The following is a 20,495-nucleotide window of genomic DNA, read 5'->3' as shown; positions in this document are numbered from 1 at the left end:
CTCTTGAGGTAGCAAGTTCTGGAAATTCACTATCCAGTGGGAAAAAGGCTTGACTGCTTCTTTGCTTTCATTCAGGCTCCTACTATTTTCACTGAGCAGCCCCTACTTCTCATAATGTAGAATTTTGTGAGCAACAGTTCAGCATTACCTTTGTGTCAGAGCTTCACTTGTCTGCCACCTTCCCCCTCTCTTCTCCAAACCAAAGAGAGGTATGACTTCAATTTATTGATTCGTGAACAACTCTTGATTAGTCATACTATCAAAACCACCTGTGTTGTGTGTATTTTATTTAAGTAGAGCATTTTGAGCTTCTTGTAATACAATGTTCTCAGCATCTTTGTGAAGCCTTAATTAAGAAAAACCCACACATCAAGTGTAATGTTTATATTTCTCTCCATTTGGAAGCGCGAGGGAGAACAGAATGCTTGAGCATTTCTAACTATTATTAAAGATGCCCAAAGAAATAATATTGTTTATGTTGTGGGATTTGAGACTAGGTAAGTAATCATGAAATTAAGGACTGTACTATAATGTGTATAGAAGGTAAGAAAAAATTTAAATTGTAAGGTCATGTGGTGCCCCTCTCAGTATCAGCACCTCAGGATCAGGAAAGACAGTGGGGATTAAGATGCAACTGAGAATGAAAGGCCTGATTTCTCTTGATTCTTAGTGAGATCTGGGAGCCTAGATGTCTCCTTCTCCAGGGAAAAATCCTTCACCATAAAATTTCCAGAATTTAAACATCAATTTAAGTAGAATTTAAACACCATTATAATATTGCTGCTGTGTAACTTGGCATGGCTTTTCTTTCAGAATGTATTTTAAAATACAGAAAAATTCGAATAGCCTTTATGACTGTACACCTTCCTATGCATCATTATATTATCTGCCAACGGTATCTCATTTCTGCAGCCTTAAAAACCTACTTTCATAATCCTCGTACCAACCAAAGCAAGGTATCTCACTGCATTTTTTTTCTTTTATCCCTATTGTTGTAGTGTATTTTCATAGAAATACTTAGGCTGTAGTTACTAGGGACAAAAACGCCTCTGAGTGCCATGTCCTATGAAGTCTGAGCACCAAGGTCAGGTCACTGACTATTTCAATATCCATGTCTCCATACCTGTAGCCGAGTAAATTATGCACAGAGTGTTTATTTCAGGCCTTTTCTTGCTCATCTCAGAACAGTTGTTTAAAAATGTTTATTTTCAGGGTGAAATGTTTTAAGCCTTATGTTTGACTGAGTAGTAGAAAGCAGAGATAACCTTCCTGTTCCAACTCCAGCTCCAGGGACCTGCCAGGCCTCTCTTTCCCAGCTTATGCTGACCCCTGAAGCCCTGATATACACAACCAGCTGAGCTTGGCTGGTCCTTTGTCCTGCGTGTCAAAGGAATAATCACACCCTAACTGCTTACTCTGCCTTCGGCCCCTCCTGTGTCTTGTTCCCCTCCCCATGTTCTGCTTTGCATTGTAATTCCCTGGCTTTCTGACCACTGCCTCTGACCTCCTTTTCATTTTGCCCTTCAAGCTGGTAAAACTGTATCCAGTTCCCTGCCCTTTGGCTTGGCTTCTGGTCTGAGGTCTTGCCTAGATGCTTGCCTTGTATATCTTTACTCTTCTAATGCCTGACTTTGACTTGCCTGGCTCTTTCTATTGATTGGGCTCTACACCCAACTTCAGCTAGATACTAAGGTATTGATTACTTGTTAAAGTCCCAAAAGAAGATAAATTTTGTTTTTAGTTTCATTCTTTCTTTTTGCTATGTTAGGAATATAACTCTCTGCCTTCAAACTGAGATAGGAATGATCTGTTCTTTGTCTCTGAGAGAAGGGTATTTCTTTTTTTGCAGGGTGAAATTGTATGTCTCAGAGTCAGCTCTCAAATATGGAGTGAAAAACATGTTCCCAGCCATTAACCTGAGACCCTTGATTCTGCCAGAAATTCTCTGGCCAACAGAGTTCAGCAGCAAGTACCTTGACAACAGAGAGGTATTAGTTCAAGTGAAGACCTGTATTAACACGTTACCTCACAGGGACTTAGCCAGGAATGGATGCACTGATGACTTTTTACCATGACAGAGAACTGACTTTAAACAATACTCTCAAATTGTGGAACTATTTTTTGATCACATGTTCACAAATGCCTGTTCCAAATCTTTGAGAAAACTGTTAGCATGTGAAGCAGGACCTAATGTAGTACATTCAAAAATGTTTCTTGCTTTGAGGCAATAAGAAGAAACAAGCTGACTGGATCATATTCTACTTTTCTCTGTGCCCTGGTACACCAGTGATTTCATAAAGTGGCAGTCAAGAGAAATGTTACAACTACCATTTATGAACATACACTCTATCCTCGTGTATAGCCTATATTCAATTCACGAAAATATTTAAGAAAGAGCTTGAGTGCTTTCCTGACAAGGGTATTTCCAACCAGGGCCTCTGTTCACATCAGTTCTTTCACTAGGGCAAGAATGAAAGCTAAGGTAATCTGAAAAGTTCACTTGAAATCTTAATTTTCACATTGCAGTTTTCTGATGAGCCCAATCCCCATTAAGCTACATATTTTCTATGCATGGCTTAACAATGACCTGTTTTTTAAACAGTAAAATTCTATGCTCTTTTTTTTTCTTCTTTGAAGAAGGAAAATATATTTTTTGCCTTTTCTTTTGTTAAAAAGTTTTTAAAATCCAGTCTTGTAAAAGGCCACTTCTACAATTCTGTGATTCTGTGTGCCTCTGTGAGCAGGGGAGCATTTACACAGGGCTCAATGCTGGTCAATGTCTCCACACACCCAAATGACAGTCAGACCTTGCCATGCTTGTTTGAGTATGCCAACAAATTTTCATCACTTCAGACACCCCACAGAATTTGGAGGAAGAGTAAAAGGGTCATCCACTAGTAATCTCTAAAAATATGAAAAATAGAGTTCTCAGCTCAAGATGGGCCATCAAATGTGAAAAGATAAGCAGAATAAAAGAACATAGATTTTAATTTGATTTGTTGTATATGGACCTCTTCTACTTTCACTGAATTTAGAAGAAACATTTCGAAAATATAACCATCTAACTGGAAAACAAACTTTGCTACTGTGACTCCATATACATACAGATGGTGAAGTTTTGGTAAAGGCAGAAAAAACCCCAAACTCTAGCACTTAGATCCCATTGTCTTCTAGAACTTGGAGGTTTCATGCTTAGGAAAAATAGCCAATTTCTGAATAAAAAGAACTGGAAAGAGGGAATTACTTGATTTTTTCTCTCTGCTGAGCTAATGAATATTTTACTGAACATGAGAAAGTACTAATCTACTTTTTTATTTCATGAAAAGCAATCTTGAAAACTCACCAAAGAGGACTGGAGAATTACAGTGTCCTCTATCCATCCAACTCTGTTTTCCACTACATTCCCATTTTCTTCCACCTTTCTTTCCAATCTGAAAAGAAGGGACTGGTGCTAAGCTCCCTCTGTTCTCTAGCCCTCAATTAAAATTCATGATGTGAACACCTAAAAGTCAAAATGCAGAAGTCTGCCCTCGGTTCTTACTCAAGCATAACTGTTGTTAACTTTTGATAAATTTGACTCATTTTTGTACCATTTTATGTATTTTCTTCTAAAATATTTAAAACAGTTTCCTTCATGTAGGATATACAGGGTATTGGTATTTACCTACTTACACTGGTGATGTTGAAGTGTAGTGCTATTTGAGGTGGCACGAAAGAAGCCATCAGATTGGTGGTTTTGTCATACATGAATAATGTATCCAATCCAACTTCATTTTGACAATATCATTATAATAAACTATGATATATAATTTTTATATATTCTAAGTATTTTTTAGCTACATGTGGTATACAGTCCAGCAAAAACCCCACCCCTAAATGACATAATGACATTACTGAGGCTGGTTTCAATGAAAATAGTACTTACAAAGTATAGCACAGTAGTCACTATATATTCATTCCCTCTCCCATCAACTAATTACATCACCCTTTAAGACAGACATATAATGTAATTAGAGATTTGAACAGTTCACAGCCAGATCACTTAAAGTAACATTGTTAATGGGCTTTAGAAGTTCTCCTTTTAATATTGCCAGTGTTATAACTTCTAATTACCTTAATAATTAGGGCTGTGTCATTCATGATTGAGGTAACAGTTGCTAACACTAATGGGTATGAGAGGTCTCTCAGAAGGCATGTTTTGATGTTCTCGTCCAGTTGCTTAGGGCAGGCAAGAGCTATTTGTCCTTGGAAACATAGCAGTTGCTATGTGGTGGCCTGGGCAGAGGCATCCTTACCAACCACTTTAATAGCACCACCACCACTGCTGTTTTCATCAAGGAGTGACTGTACGAAATGCTCTCACCAGGCACTGCCCTTGAAATGCAAATGTGGCACCTACGGATGAAATCTGTTGAACTCTAATTGCAATTGTTGTTATTGCTACAAATAACAGTATAAACTTGAATGTGAAACCTGACTGAAATTCAAAGAAATCCATAGGTAACCCTTCCCCAATCCCAACCCTACAAATTAGCAATGGTTAAGGTTTTCAAAGTCCAAGATGACACATTTACTTAGATGTGTTTCATTGTGCATGAGTAATTCTAGGTTAAAGTCTAAAGGAAAGCAATTGGAATTTGCAGCTGTTTTGTCGAGATATTACACTAGTATCACCATTTCAAGTCCATTTTTTCTAAAGACTTCTGGCACATATACTGAAACCAAGCCTTTTATGAAGAATAAGAGTCAAAGTTCCTCTGTATTTGGCTGAAACCAGAAATTCAGAGATAAAAGCCTGTTTGTTGGCCATGTTGCCCTTTGAGGCTTAAGAGTTCATGGAAGAGTGGAGAACTCAGGATTTACTCTACTGTCTTCCATACCTCAAATTTACCAAGATTTGTGTAATTAGAGACCAAAAAAAGATTTGGAGAACTATCAAACACAAGTAAATACAAAAAAAGAGCAACTTCATTGGACAGACATTCACCAAACTGGTTTTAAGCATCTAGTTAGTCCCTGAGGACTAGGAACAGAATGACCTCTCTTATTTACTTTGCTTTTTGGAATGTTATTACATGTATAATATGACAGTGATGGAAAATATTAAATCCCCAGGGGTCAGGGGAGCATTTATTTCTTACATTTGTTCGTTTTCCAGACATAGATTCAACTGATTTCCTGACTCAAGTTAAATTACACTGAATAGGTAAAAGGGCAACTCTGTGATACAGAGAAGAATGCCCTAGGGATAAAAAAAAAAAAAAAAGACTGATTTATCCCAGTCACACTAAAAAACCCCAGGAACTTAACATTTATTAGACTGGACATGAAGGACATACTCATATAGATAAGATACAGATGGTAAATTAGCCCTTTAAAGTACAACATTGAAATCAATACACTACACAGACACCACAAAGACACTCCCATTCCTTTTCATCTAAATTAAAATCTAGGTAAAAACCAGAAAAAAACCCCCAAAAAACCCAAAACAAAACAACCACCAAATCCCAAACTCATGTAGGTACTTGAGCAACAGGTGTGAGAATTTCCCTCTCTCATCAGGTAAATATATAAAGTATTCATGGTTGAATCAGATTTAATTTCTATAGGCTTCCATTATTAGTTTGGCAAGTATCCTTTCTTCTTTTGTGCTCCTTTTCAGTGAAAACAAAATAATTATAAGAGTACTAGCTTTGTCTGCTTTGACCTGAAAAAGTATTACATACACTCCTTTACATACAAATACAATCTCATCAAGGAAAGAATTTCCATTAGGAGTGATCATATTTCCTGTTGACAAGATATAATTCCAGGATTCAAAAATCCCTATATTAAAGTAATCTTGAAGATTTTTACATCAGCAAGTCACAAAATACATGAATGAATATTCACATACATATATGTGTTTGTATACATTGTATGTGCATATATATGTATGTAGATACACACAACTCACACATATCATAGTGACACTAGTGCTAAACATTTTGCTCATACATTCCTAAAAGTTTTCAGAAAATCTTTACTAACCATTTGGCTACAAACCTATTTCACTAAATTTCAGAGCAGTCATGACAGAAATTCTACAGCTATACCCTTAACTAAAAGACAAAAGCTATGAGATCTTAGCTCACATGAAACTATGCCAAGATCATTTAAGGAGCCCAAAGCTACTTGTAATGCAACACAAACAACAAGTAATTCAAAGTACTCTATGGACACATCCTGTCATAGAGGAACTTGCTACCAGATTTCCAGGTACATTAACAACATCGGCTATTTACGGGCCATTTGCTGTGAATTACTGTTACATTAAATGCCTAAGCAATTTTTTACACGCATAATCCCACGTCATAACTACATGCATATGAATAAGGGTATGCATGTAACAGTACTTACATTAACACTTTATGTTTGCATTTTAGAAGAACATTTAGTGCAAGTATTTTTGCTAGACTCAGACAAATTAAAGAAAGTAACCTGGTGACTCCAACTTGGCAAAACACAGGTGCACATCATATGGAAGAAAAACACCCTTTAGCCCTCGTGCTAGGAAAACGTTTATCTTCGTGCATTAAGCCCAGCCACTCCATTCAGCAGAAGAGGGCATAATGGGGCTACCATGTCTCTATCTTCTAGGTGTATCATCCTCTTTTCTGTCACAGCTCCCATCCATCCCAAAATATGCCTTTGTCTAGTATATCCTATGGGTACACATTAAGCTTTTTCTTTTCTGTCTCACCCTGTGGAGACTCAACACAAAAAAATCCCCAGTGTCTCACTTGTGCACACACAGGCTTTTAGAGCTGTTGGAACGTGTGCTTCACATTGCACCACACAGTTCTGGTGCCCTCAAGTCATTCAGATAGAGGCCTGGCCCAATTATGAAGTGATATCCAGACATCTGCATGCCTGTCCTTCCTTCCAGTGAAAACCAGAGTGTGATAGAGATGAGCTACTGACATAAGACAAATCTCTATAAATATCTGTTTAAAAAACCCCAATAACAGTAACGTTAGTTCCAGTGTCACATCTTGCCATCAGAGATCAAGAGAATTTCATGTGACTTCACATGAAGTGTGACACCTTCTCACCTAGCCCTAGAAGTAAGCTGTAGCTAGAAGGTGCATCCAGATGCAAAACCAGAAAACAAGCTCCAGGTCTCAAATACAGACTGGGTGAAACTGCTTTTCCTGCCTACCCACCTCTCAGTTAACAAGCTTCCTCTGCATTCAGTTCTTAACCCTGACATACTAATTTCCTCTGGCATCCAAGGTACAGAAATTAAGAAAACAAATGTAAGATAAATTCTCCCATATTTCAAAAGGATATAAAATTCATGTTTTCTATCAGAGATAGCCAAAAGTTCATCGAATTAGAACCACTTTCAACTACTAATATATTACATACATAACTCACTTAAAACCTTTTACATATAGTGAGGATAAACGCTTAAAAATTTCCATTCAGTGTTTTCCTGGAAGAAGCAGTGCTGGCTAAGAGCTTCCCACTAGGAAAAATAAGGATATCTGAAACTGCCAATTCTGTTGATCATAGTGCAGTGAAGACAATTATATTCAAACACATCTTTCTAAAAAAGCCCAGCAACATTCCTGTCAATGTTACACTCTGTCACTAGAGAGTAAAAGGAGAAAAAAACCAACCTCACTCTAAGCTCTGCCGTGATGTTTTCCCAACTTCTAAAAAGGCACAAGCAATATGTCCTTCTGATATTAATATAACCACACTACCAGTTTTAATAGTGTTTAAGGTGAAACTACTTCCTTTCATTGTCCTCATGTATGAAAAAAATCATCACTGGAGTTACTAGAAGGCTGAATATCTGCATGTTTATGAAGAAAGGAGTGATGATTAAGATAAAAGCATCCCCTTACTGATCTCAGGCCGCTTTTTCAGATTAAAGAATAAAATTAAAGAATATTATAACATTAAAAAACTCAGAGCTTGCTGAGGGTGAGTGAGTTCATGATAGGCACAAACTAATAACTACATCCACATTCCTACTGACAAATCACTACACTACAGGTGCATGCATAAAGATTAACATAAACATACTGCTATTTGCTATGGGATTTCTATTTTTCTACTTATATTGTTCTTTTTGAAAATAAATATATTACTCCACCAATAATTTCAACATCCTTGAAGAATATTGGAGAACTGAATACTGTATACACATGCTTGTATGCTACATGACAATGTTGTAGGAGTCAACTGCAATTCTACAGGTCCATTTCTTTGCACAGTTTAAGCAGTTCATTGCTAAATAAAGCCTCATTTCTGTCCCTTTCCATCATATGATTTAGCAAGTGCATATCGAAAAAATGAGTAATTGCATTTGAGTCAACCTGCATGCACTGAAGTTAAGCACTGCTTAAGTGTTGCAGGATTAGGGTTTAAGCTTCCAATTATCCCTATTGCAGCTGTGTGAGATATACCCCAATGAATGCATTTGGCATCAGTTTTAGTTTGCGTTTTCTCTTTCAGGGGACTGAAAATGGCAAACATGAGTAGAGGTTGAGTGGTGTTGTTTCTGTTACGCCTACACACCTAATAAAACATAATATTTACTCTCAATATTATCATCAATAATTGAGTTAGAGATTCACTGTATGACCCAGTGATCATACTACACATGCTACTTCACTTTAGGAAACAGTCTGGATTTTTAAATTCAATATTGTGTAAGTTCGTAAAATTGATACATACATATAAATATAAATAAAATATTTATATGTGTGTAGTAGGTTCAATATGTCACTGGAACGAAACCAGCAATTGCTAGGGAGGTTTTGTGGCTGGTTATGTTATTCAGAAGGCCACAGTACACAATCTCAGGAGTCTCTGCTTACCTTAGGAAATACTGTTAAGAATTTAAGCCACGTGGGAATTGTTATGTGGGCATTTTATTAGTTGTCAATTGCACAGTATTATTTGTGAGCCAGTATTAGACTCATATCCTAAAGCCTTCAGTATGCCATACATCCTCTTTGAAGAAAAAGAAAGTCTATTTTTTTTTCACCAAATAAGTCCTACAAAAATACTTAAAAAAATGTCAAGACTACACTTTGTCTACCACTAGATTCTGCTATGGCCTTATGTACAAATCATATTTGAAGCAAGGGAAAAACAGGTACTGTAATTTTTGTCACAAGATATTCAGATAAATTAATTAAATCAGGGTCATGTCCATATCAACTTGAAAAATGCACAAATTCTTGTTGCTATATTACTAGATGAAATTTAGATCTGTGTAAGAAGCTGAATTTATTGCCTGATGGCAGTGAAACCAGCAGTATGCCCTAAGAGACATCAGACAACTATTAGAAATCACTAATATTTAGCATTCCTGACAGAAAAATGAAAAAGCAACTCCTAACGTTTTAGGGATCTGATGTGTTTCTTTGCTTAAGGCTGCATTTGACGTACCTATTGACATAAACCCTGGAGTCACAGTCCCCTACCAACTTAGTAAGGTCATGCAGTTGAATGGACACCTAAATGCAGAGATGTAATGATGTTTGATGCATGTGTGGTTGTCCTCCAGGGTGGAGTATGGACATGGCCAGCATGCAGATGAAATCAAAGAACCTGAGAACACTTCAGAATCTGATAATAAAGACATGGCCTAATTCACTGTAAGTTTTAATGGCCTTTCCTTGTCCCACCTTCCTCTAAGCAGGATTTAGATTTGATCTCAATAGGAAGTCAAAGGAAAACTCCTAAAACTTATTGGGTATCTCCTTCATAATAACAAGGGATAGCTACTGAAGCAAATGCCAGTGAGAACTCTATTTTAGTTCCTTGTGTTACAGATCGTAGAATCATGGAGTCACAGAATGCTTTGGGTTGGAAGGGACCTTAAAGATCATCTCATTCCAACTCTCCTGACTTGGGCAGGGACACCTTTCACTATATGAGGTTGTTCCAAGCCCTATCCATCCTGGCCTTGAACACTTCCAGGGATGGGGCATCTACACCTTCTCTGGGCAACTTGTTCCAGCGCCTCATCATCCTCATAGTAAAGAATTTCTTCCTAATATCTAATGTAAACCTCTTTCAGTTTTAATCCATTCCCTCTTGCCCTACTACTACATGCTCTTGTAAAAAGTCTCTGTTTCTCTTTCTTGCAGGGTCCCTTCAGGTACTGGAAGGTCACAATTAGGTCACCTCTAAGCATTCTCTTTTCCAGGCTGAACAATCCCAATTCTCTCAGCCTTTCCTCATAGGAGAGGTGCTCCATTCCTCTAATCATCTTGGTGTCCCTTCTCAGGACTTGCTTCAACATCTTTTGATGTGCCAAAAGACCCCAAGGGATGCTAAGTCCAACATTTTACCTCCTTAGATAAGTAGCAGATACTCCAGTGATTAGGTTTCCTGGTGTTGGCTTACATGAAGATGATCAAGTTGTGATGATACAGTAGAATGTAACATGGCTGAGAATCAAGCTATGAAATTCGGATTCCCATTTCTTTCCTCTTGTTTTCCATGCACAAGACATAATGTTTTCTGATCTTTATCCTTTTTCTATCCCACCAGCTCCCAGTCATGCCATTCTCTATTTCCCAACCATTTTCCAAAACATCCTTTTTGTCTTTTTGCTTTCTCTGTGTCCCTTCCAACCTCTGCTAATTTTCTTCTTCTCACAGACATTATTCCAACAAAACTCTGCATTTATACCATATTTGTTCCTATGTTCTGTACTGCCCTGCATCCCTATACATCATGTTGATCACTATTCTTACCATTTGACTTCCTGTAGCTTCCAACATTTTATCTGTAATCTGATTTTCATCAATCAAGATTTTAAAAAAAAAAAAAAGCCACAATACTGGTAAACATGAGGTACCTGAAACAATAATTATTACTGTAAAACATGTTAAAAATATGCCACAGAAAATTTTCAAACTATTACCTTGTTATTTTGAAAAATGCCAGTGTGTGCCATTTTTTCATTACAAAATTGCTCCAATCACGTGTGACAAAATCTTCATATTTGTCACTGTAAGTTTTAAAAGGTTTGCAATAAAAATAGAATTTTAATTGCAAACTTTTGAAAATCGTAAATTTGGGGAAATTTTAACAAATACTAATACAGAGACTCTCAAACACTTGTGTGTTATGTTAAAAACAATAATTTAGTCTCGGAACAGGCTGATGAAACACATAGTGTTTGAGCGGTGGGAATTTGAGACATTTGACACTTTTCAAAGTGAGATCTGTAGATTCACAGATGCTTGCATTGGGTCATTGGACAGAGACCACCCATGTTCAGAAGATGGATGCTACTATACATCATACAGTATATAGTAGACACTAAATTTTTTCTGGAATATGATTTTGTTTCTATGCATAGGTAAATTTATACCAACAAAACCATCTTTACTTTAATAAAGTGTATTTTGTTTGCGGAATTGGTTTATGAACACTGGCTAACATAAGCAGCAACTACATTCAGATAGCTTTGCAACAGAGCTCTCCAGAACATCCGTCCCAGAAGAGTCATTCAAGTGTTGGTGAGATTTCTAAACGAACCAGCAGTCATATTTCAGAACTCCTATCCAGGTTAAATGCAAAATAAAAACCAGAGACTGGAATAAAATTCAACTTTTCTGACTTTTTGTGGCATTTTTTAATCAAGGTGTACTGCTACTGCAGCTCTCCATGCTAAGAAGTAAACTCACCACGTACCCTGTTATATTCAGTCTCAGCAACAGAATCCTGAACTCAGTTGCTGGAAAGTGAGAAATACAGTCTTAAACCTCCTGTTTATTTTCCATACAGCACACAGGAAAGCAGCAAGGAAGAGAAACATTCATTGTCAACTCCCATAATGTTCTGCAAGTATAAAAAATCGTGGCAGAAAACAGGAAAAAAATGAATATATTTAAATACTGAAGTGGAGAGAGGGAACAGAGAAAATACATATAACATAACTGATAACCGCCATCAGCATAGATTTTAAGGTTGCTGCTGCTGCACTGGGCGTGAAAAAAGTCTCTCTGTAGGAGGTCAAATACACTAAGCTTTAAACTGCAGAGAGCTTATAGGAATATTAATGGCATAGTCTATCCCAAGAGAAACACTGTAAAGAAGCTAATAATTAGAAAAAGATCTTGAAAGGGAAAAAAAAGAGAAAAGTTGTCATGTGTTCTTTAATTTGAGTGTCAGCTGGCACATAACGGAAACCAAAGCCAAGTAAGTGTTAACAGTAATTCTACAAAATTTCATCCTTTTTAAAGCAAGTTTTCATGTTTTCTCACTGTCAAGTGCATGAACGTCAAAAGTGCCTGAATGCAAAGGCATTTTATATTATGGATCTGACCAAATAACTCCTTCACCACTAGAAATGGATCTAATGGACAACTTTGTAAAACCTCGGTGACACAGTATATCAATTCAGTGCCATGATACAGCAGAGAAGGCCAAGTCTGCCTTTCTTATAAGACAGGCGAGGTCCTTCTTCTGAAATCAGTTTTATATAAATTTGCAAAGTAATGGACTGCTGGCTTCGAAAATGTACACTTTAAAGCTGTGTGAGATCCTGACTATATTGCAAGATGGTGATGAGGGGATTCAGTTCTGCTGCACTGCAACTTCTTGCAGTACCTTTTCATAAAGCCACTGGTAATTTTAAATGCGGAAAAGGTGCAGCCTTTTTGGAAGGAAGGGTGGGAGAAATAGGGTCCCCATGAAGAACTTCTATCAACATCAGCAGAGTTAGTCCTACCTGGCTGTCCTAGGACATTGCTAGAAGGATGGAAGAGTATTATGGAGAGAGCAAGACTTATCTAACTCTGTTGGAGGAGGGACAAAAAGGAAGCTTTATCTTTTCTCTAATTAGCTTCTGGAAATGTGGACAAGCAACAAAATGATGAGTCCTAACACCAGCACAGTGCTTGTGCAGTCATTTGGCCAAAAGGTTTCAGCAGTGAGTAATCCCTTGTTTTCTGTCTTCTAGCAGACACCTACATTATCTCAATACACCCGGTAGTTCAGTAATGAGCCTGTATTATTTCTCATTTATCAATGTGCACTTAAATGGCCACAAATAAGAGGGGTTACTGCATTTGGTAAAAAAAAAATTATGTCCAGGGGGGTAGAATGTGAACTACAATGAATGTGTAGATATGACTTATAAATGCAGAACTTTAATTATCCTAATTGCAATGCTACCACCTATAACCTGAGTTCACTCCTTTTTTTATGATTATATCAACTTATTTCTCTCTATTCAGTTGTTTGGCCAGCTCCATACTGCACCAATTTTTTGTTAATAGAAAGCCAGGCCATCATCAGACCATAATAGTCAGCTACATACTAAGGCCTTACACATCTACTATTGAACAAGTAAATTAGGTTAATTAGGTATTACTTTCATCACTACTGCATTTTTGCAGTAAATAGAAAAGAGAATTAAAAATCTGTTATTGTTGCTATTTTTGATTCTACTGTGTAATGTATCTGTTTGAACAATCTCTCTAACAATATTCCAATACCTTATCATTTGGGTGGTATGGCTAAGGAATCTGTCTGGGAGAGCTTTGATCCTATTCGTGTTTGTTTCTACCAAATACACATAAAGTGCATACTCTGTGGCAGTATCAAAACACAGGGGGAAAAAATGCTACTTGCTAATTTAGTAAGCAACATTATTTTCTATCTCAACAACAAAATTTTGCATTTTAGGAATTCAAGAGAAACATCTGGCTTTACCCAGACAAGAACCTGGATTTAAAGCCAAGCATTAAATCCATCCAGGAGGAGACCACACCAGTCCAATTGCCCTGTAAGGATGGTGTGTGTCATCTGCCAGCAACAAATATTGGAAGACATCCTGCCCCTCTGCGTCCTGTGTGATTAGTAACACGTAAGAACTGGGTCCATGAAGCTGGTTTTTCTTTTTTCCCCAAAATGCACTGATACAAATTAATCTTCAGTTTACAGCCTGAAACAGCCCCTTGAGAACCCCTCCATAATAAAGCTCATCTTTGCATTTTATAGAGACTAGACTTAAAAAGAAGAAAATATGTGAAACAGAGCTAGATTTTTCTTCATTGTCAGTAAGAGGGTACAAGTACTACCTCAATTTTTCAGTTATTCTGTAAATAATGTCTCACTGCATTTTCTTTAGGAGTATATAAAACTGCCTGGCTTTCATATCTTGATGTACACAGTACATTCTGCTAAGAGATCAAGGCAAGTTCATACCCCTATCCTCAAATTCTTTAATGCCTTAGGAAAATGACTGCTACAAATATTTGGGGGTTAGAAGTGCACACAGAAATTACCAGTAGCATTTCCCCTTTGATTGCCATCATTCTGAATAACAAACACTGTCACGGTAGAAAGAGAGCAAGATGACATGATACCATATAAAATGACACTACCTAAAACATACCTGTAAATGAAAGCTTTGAGAAAATGCTATCTTTTTAATAGGAAATATAGCTCACTTGAATGAATATGCAATATTCTCTCAGGGTTTGAATTAAATACAGACCTTAATAATTACCCTAATTACTTCTGTTGTGATTCTACCTTTGAGTCTACATGAAACAAACATCTAACAATTAGTTACATTTTCATTTAATCAACTGGTTTTGAATAAACAGCTGTTAGTATTTCTTTTAACAAACCTGTTCTTTTAGAAAGACCAAAGACAAAATTGTTTGTTTCGATTTAGCATCCAACATGTCATTTAGTTTGGACTAACATATTTATTTGGATTTTTTGCCCAGCAACCAAAGTTCTCTATCTGGCCACAAAAGAAACACAACAAAAGCTACAGCAGAAGGTGGAACACATTATTTGGTAACACATCTCAAACACAGCCTGGACAAACCACCTCTGAGGGTAAAAACATACATCACGTTTCAGCTTCCAAGCCCAATTTAGTCTTCAGTCTCTCAACTGAGCCTGTCAATTAGGGCGTCAATTAGGCCTTGATCCAGCAGAGCACCGAAGCATGTGTGTAATCTGAGCATATGAATAACCTTGTTGCTCACTGCAAATCAGGATGATAGTGACAGGGGAAAAATGAACAGGACCACCAGTTCATTCTCACATACAGCAATTACATCACACTTTAAAATATTTTCTTGATGAAGCAACATACTGGAAAATTGTGGCATTTGTCATCTCTGCTCCTTTTGGAGCCAGCATAAACCAAGGTTGTTGTTCATCTTCTTTTTCAGTTGGCAGAAAGAAACTAGATATTCACTCCTCTAAAACTACATGAGAAATTATTTTCTTCCAAAACAGGCCTGATTTAAAGTGGTATCTCTTTTTATAAAGCTATACAATAATAAAATTGTTTCTTATGCATAGTGCAAACTGAAGATTTTCAATATTTGACTTGTTAGTAGACTTGACACTAGTGAAGCTGCTGCTCCTAGATACATAACTAGAAGTGATTTACTGTTTTGTGCCTGAGCTTGCCTGTACCTAACATGAAGATCACAATCGCTCTCCTTTTCCAAAGCACTGAGGTCTCTCAGTTATAGAAACATTCCCCTAGAATAACTTTTTGCTGTTGTTCTTGGGCATACATACCGTAGCTCCTGAGGCAAATCAGTAGCCATTGCAAACTGATGCATATTCCTCTCCACGAAAGTAAAAAAATGTAGCTACATCATGAGATTTCCCAGTTAGAGAATCACAAAGGACTGCACAATGATGTGCCTGCAGAAGTACTGGTGGAGGGAGGGCTGAGAATACCCAACTCAGGACTCCACTGGGCTGTTGTAATAGTTTTACTCTCTGGACGATCCCTTAGTAACTAGATGAGAAACACAGAAATGTTGTCTTTAAGAACTTTCACTTGACCTCTTCAAAGCTTATTCCTACGCAAGTTTTAAAATACCACAAATGTTTGAGATAAACTATGCAACATGGAGCTTGCTAATGACAGAGGCAAGCCAGCCTTGGCAACATGCTTTCAATGCTAGGCAAATGCAAGTAAAAATACTGTGATAGTTCCAATCCACATTTTCCTCCCCGAGTCTGATGTTAGCCTGAGAGACCCACACCCTGACCAATTCTTTTACCATAACTGTAGAGCAAGTGATACAAAAAGGAACACAAAACTAGGTTCAGGGTTTTGCCACACTCAGTTACAAAATGATTCCATGCTGGGTGATGCCACTCAGAAAGGAAAGGGATCCAGTAAGAGCCTAACCTTGCTCCCACTGGAGTTTGCAGCAAAACTTACACAGAAACAGAATGAAACCTAAATTTGACACCAATGTTAAAACTGATGGACGCCTTTCTATAGCCTGTCAAGTCAGTGATAGGTTGTTTGTACCTTTGATTGTTAAAGGGAAATTACCAGATCAGAATTCTGAATCCTTATAATAAATGAACTTTTAAAAATGTAACGCTTCTCAAACACTGTGTCATATGTTTTGTCAGGCTAGTGTAACACAAAAGGTTGTGATGTATACATTAAGATTTAAACGCACTCTCTTTGTAAGTGACAAGAAACGTGCAGCCTTTCCATCGTTTTTTACACATGAAAATGAACTCATTATTTCTATCTTAAGATTCAGCCTCAGAAGTATCTCAACAGCAGTGTTTTTTACCTTCTGAAAACGGCTGATCCTAAAATGCTTTTGCGGTTTTCTACTGAGGGAAAAATAGAGTTTAAAAAAACCCCACTGGCATTGCAAAAACTCTTCCGTCCAATGCATTGGCATGTTTACTTATCAACACATGTCCAGGGCTCACCCAAACATCCTTCCTCCTTTGAACAAAACATCTTTCCCCAGTTTCTGGGTTTAAGCAGAAGAAAACACATGGTGGAAGGTGCATGCAGTCTATCTCAGGAGCCAGAAAACAATTCTAAAATGTGTACAGGGCTACAACAGTTAAATCTGAAAGCTGCTGAGAAATTGCTTGGATGCTATGAGCAAAAAGTGTGGTTCCAGAGTATAATCCTAGTGATACACTATGTTCTTTGCAAAAGGTTGTGAGGCCTTGGCCTAATAAGCATAATCTCATTACACTGCAAATAAAAGTTTCCTATTTATCTCCAGATTTCAAATGAATCTAATAAGGCTTATGATACAGTCACCCAATACCCTAATCATATTTCTGCCTATCTAAAAGCAATCAGTAATTGTGTTATAGCAGAACGTGCTGACAATACCTCTGACACAGAAAGGAGAATGAGAGCCCAGCTGTACTAATTAAATTAAATGCTAGGCTGATGGAATACATTTGCTGAAGCTTGGAGAGTATGGGTGCAGAATTAATAAGCATTACAGCTCAGAGCAGGAGATGATATCATAATGGATGCAAGGTTTTGATGTGGAGAGCCTCATTCAGATTCAATGTACCATAATGTACGGATGTGACAGCTGCTTAGAGAGGTGCAGAACCTTGAACAAAGTGCACAGGAACTTTCTCTGCCCCCTCCTTCTTTTTTTTTTTCCCTCCCCTCTCTCCTCCCCCCATCTTTTTTGTTACTTACTTAGGAATTGTATTTTAATATTATCCATCAGCTCAGAAAATACTCTGTTTGGGCCACAGTTTACTATTTATTGCTATCCTACTGGTTTGCACTGCCGCTTCTTTTCTTCCCACCTTTTCCTGTCTGCGGTTTTAAACTTACCAGCCATGTAAATTCGAGAAAGGCCCTTTGAAAAACAGTTTATAATGCAATATATATATATATAGGGTTAATAATAATTTTGCCTCTCGTCCCTCTTTCTTATTATTTTTAATGCCAGAAATCCCGAGGGCGGGGGAACTCCTGCAAGGGAGACGAAAAACCAAACGCACGCCACCTCTGTCACTGCGGCCAAGCTGCTGCTGGAGGCGCTGGGAGGGCTTGGGAATGAGCAAGAGCCACTGGAAAGGACCCAGAGCCGGTTTCCCCGTCCGAGAGCCAGCGGGGCCCCGCCACCCAGCCGCTGTCCCTGCCCGGCCGTGCCAGCACAGCACAATCTCTTGCTCACAAATGGCTGGCGGGGAGCGGCGGGTCCGGGGCTGCTGCGCCAGCTCCGCCGGCCGGGGCTCATTACCATGAGAATTTTGACAGGATATTAGATTTACTAATCCTGAACTTTCCGGGCTGACCCCTCACTCGCGAGCAGACAATGCCGGTGCCTGCCGGCCAGGCCCCTCCGCCTGCCCTCAGCATGTTTTACTCCCCCCGCCCCCGGCACACGCACAACCCACACGAGGGCACCGCGGGCCGAGGGCTCCTCCGGCCGCCGCCCCTCCTCTCCTGGCCCGGCCGTCCCTCCGGCCCCCCCTCCAGCCGCCTTCCCTCGCTGCCTCCGTCCTCTCCTCCGGCCCAGGTCGCTTGGCTGTGCCCCGTTTCCATTAGGAAGCTGAGCCCCGTACGGGAGCAGGGCCCGGCCGCTGCCCCGAGCCCCGCTGCGGGGGCTGCACGCGCCGCTCCCGCCCCGGGCCAGCTCTTCCCACCGGCCCCCTTCCACCCCCCCCAGACCGGCCCCTCCTGAAAACACAGTGCCGATTAAGTTGCTGAAAACAGCAGATTTCCACTGATACTATACAGATAGAGCTGACCATTAAATTGCAATTTTACATCCCCAGGCAGCAGTGGCTGCTGACAACCTCTAAAGCTTGTAATCCCATTTAACCCCCTCCTGTCATGAGCAGGCCCACCCTTTTGGAATAATGCAGGCCAAATTAAACCTGACACGGCAACAAGAGAAATAAAACCCCCTTTAGCTTAAAAGTCATGCCACAGTGGGTAACCCTGACCTTTGGCTTCCCCTCTCCCTTCTCCAGGGAGCCCCCCCAGATGCTGGCGTTGACAGAGGCGAGAGCGGGGAATTGCAAGGCAGCTGGATGGCCCTGGGGACAAATTAAAGGGAATTTTACTAGACAATAGAAGGAAATTTCACCTGAGGATTTTTTTTTTTTCCTCCCCCCCCCCCCTTTTTTCTAACTCTTCCTTTTGTAATAAAAAGTGAGCCCTGATCGCTCACTGCCAACTCTTTCCTGCCTGGCCTGGCTGTCAAAGGCCATCCCTATTGAAGCAGCCTCAGCCGGTGTTACAGCTGCCTTGCCTCAGAGAGGAACCTCAGGTTTTCACAGCCCACGGCTGGCGTTTAGTGCCGATTTCAGAAGGAAGCTGACCACTTCTAAGGTCCCCTAAAACAAACACAAACCCGTAAAAAAAAAAAATCATCCCTCCCTAGCTCAAAGTCATGACTAAAGTCCATCTCCTTTGTTGAGAGAGGAGGGGAAAGGCACGTCAGGGTTAGACTCGTCCTGCATTATTCGCACACTGCTAGTCCATGAGAACAGGAGGAGCTTTCAGACCTAACCCAAGCAATATTGCGCTCCTTACTCTGGTCTCATTTGGGGAAATAACGCTGTTTGTTTGATAATATTTTTGAGAATACTGGACTATATGGACAAGCCTCTGTAAAGTGTACATCCGCACCACCGCACCAGCGCTTGCAAATGTGGAGGATGGCTTTTCACACCTAATCTACACACAAGCAGACCACCACAAGTTTCTCCCCAGTTCTCCTCTCTGTTTACTGCCTGGTAAAGAGAAAAGACAAAAGTCAGAAAGCACCTGCATGCAGAAAAAAGCCACATTGCCACTCTATCTTCAATTTCTTATTTCTGTCTTTATGACAGATGCAATGGGAATATGATTCTATAGCAAAAATACAAACCACCACATTTTTCTACCTATCCATCTGTCTACAAATACACACCTGTATGCAACCAGACTTGCCCTTTCCATCCACGACACTTTTCTCAGCATTCCCCCACCTGCCCTTATTTCTGTACGCTGAAGATCACGCTAACAAAACACCTTCCAAAACAGTGCAGCAGGAGAGATAAATGCCCGGATTGAGTGGAAAGTTTGCTACGGAAGTTTGCAAGCTGCTTAGAGCAAGCCCCTGCAAGGGACCCTGTCTGCACCACACCATTTCGCCCGTAACTCACCGAGTCACTCTCCTAGAGGCCCCACAGCAGGAATGAACTTGCAGCGCTTCTAAATAGTGGAGCACCAAAAAAGCAGGCTCATTACCTGGACACATGGCTTCTCATTACTTCATTGCTTCAGATGCCAGATCCCTTGATGCTGCAGATCAGCTCAAAAATTTGAAGTACTCCTTCCTTTTCCCCCCCCTTTCCAATTTTCTTTCTTTCATTCATTCTTTAAAAAAAAAAAAAGGATGCTTGACTAAAGTTAGCTTAAATTTGTTAAGAATAAAACCGGCATAAATGTTTATTTCGACTTCCTAGTGCGGCAGTGTACCGAAGCCCAGCCCGCCCGAGCCTCTTTAGCAATGGAGTGGTTTATTTAATTTGTCAGTATAATAGAAGCAGCTGAGTGAGAGACAGAGAATGCAGTGTGGTATAAAAGAAACAAAGGCTAAAAGTACCACTATTTTGATTCCCTTTTTAAAATTACTTCCAAAGTGTGGTATCTATTGTGAAGAATAATGCTGAACAAAGCACAGTGTCTTGGC

The 20,495-nt window shown here is 39.2% G+C and overlaps 1 long non-coding RNA gene across 2 annotated transcripts in view; it reads right to left on the bottom strand.

Moving 5' to 3' along the window:
- LOC127463440 (uncharacterized) overlaps positions 1-17,472 on the bottom strand; it is a 44,612-nt gene extending 27,140 nt beyond the window's left edge. For both annotated transcript variants that reach the window (XR_007900832.1, XR_007900833.1), the window contains exons 1-2: positions 17,174-17,472; positions 3,344-3,502 (exon numbers count right to left, since the gene is read on the bottom strand). This is a non-coding gene — a long non-coding RNA (uncharacterized LOC127463440). The remainder of the gene's footprint in view (positions 1-3,343; positions 3,503-17,173) is intronic.
- Between the last annotated feature and the right edge of the window lie 3,023 nt (positions 17,473-20,495).

Source organism: Manacus candei, unplaced genomic scaffold, assembly GCF_025592945.1.
Source record: "Manacus candei isolate 608988 ecotype Guabito, Panama unplaced genomic scaffold, ASM2559294v1 h1tg000159l, whole genome shotgun sequence".
Taxonomy (NCBI): domain Eukaryota; kingdom Metazoa; phylum Chordata; class Aves; order Passeriformes; family Pipridae; genus Manacus; species Manacus candei.
This window is presented reverse-complemented; position numbering and strand designations above follow the sequence as displayed.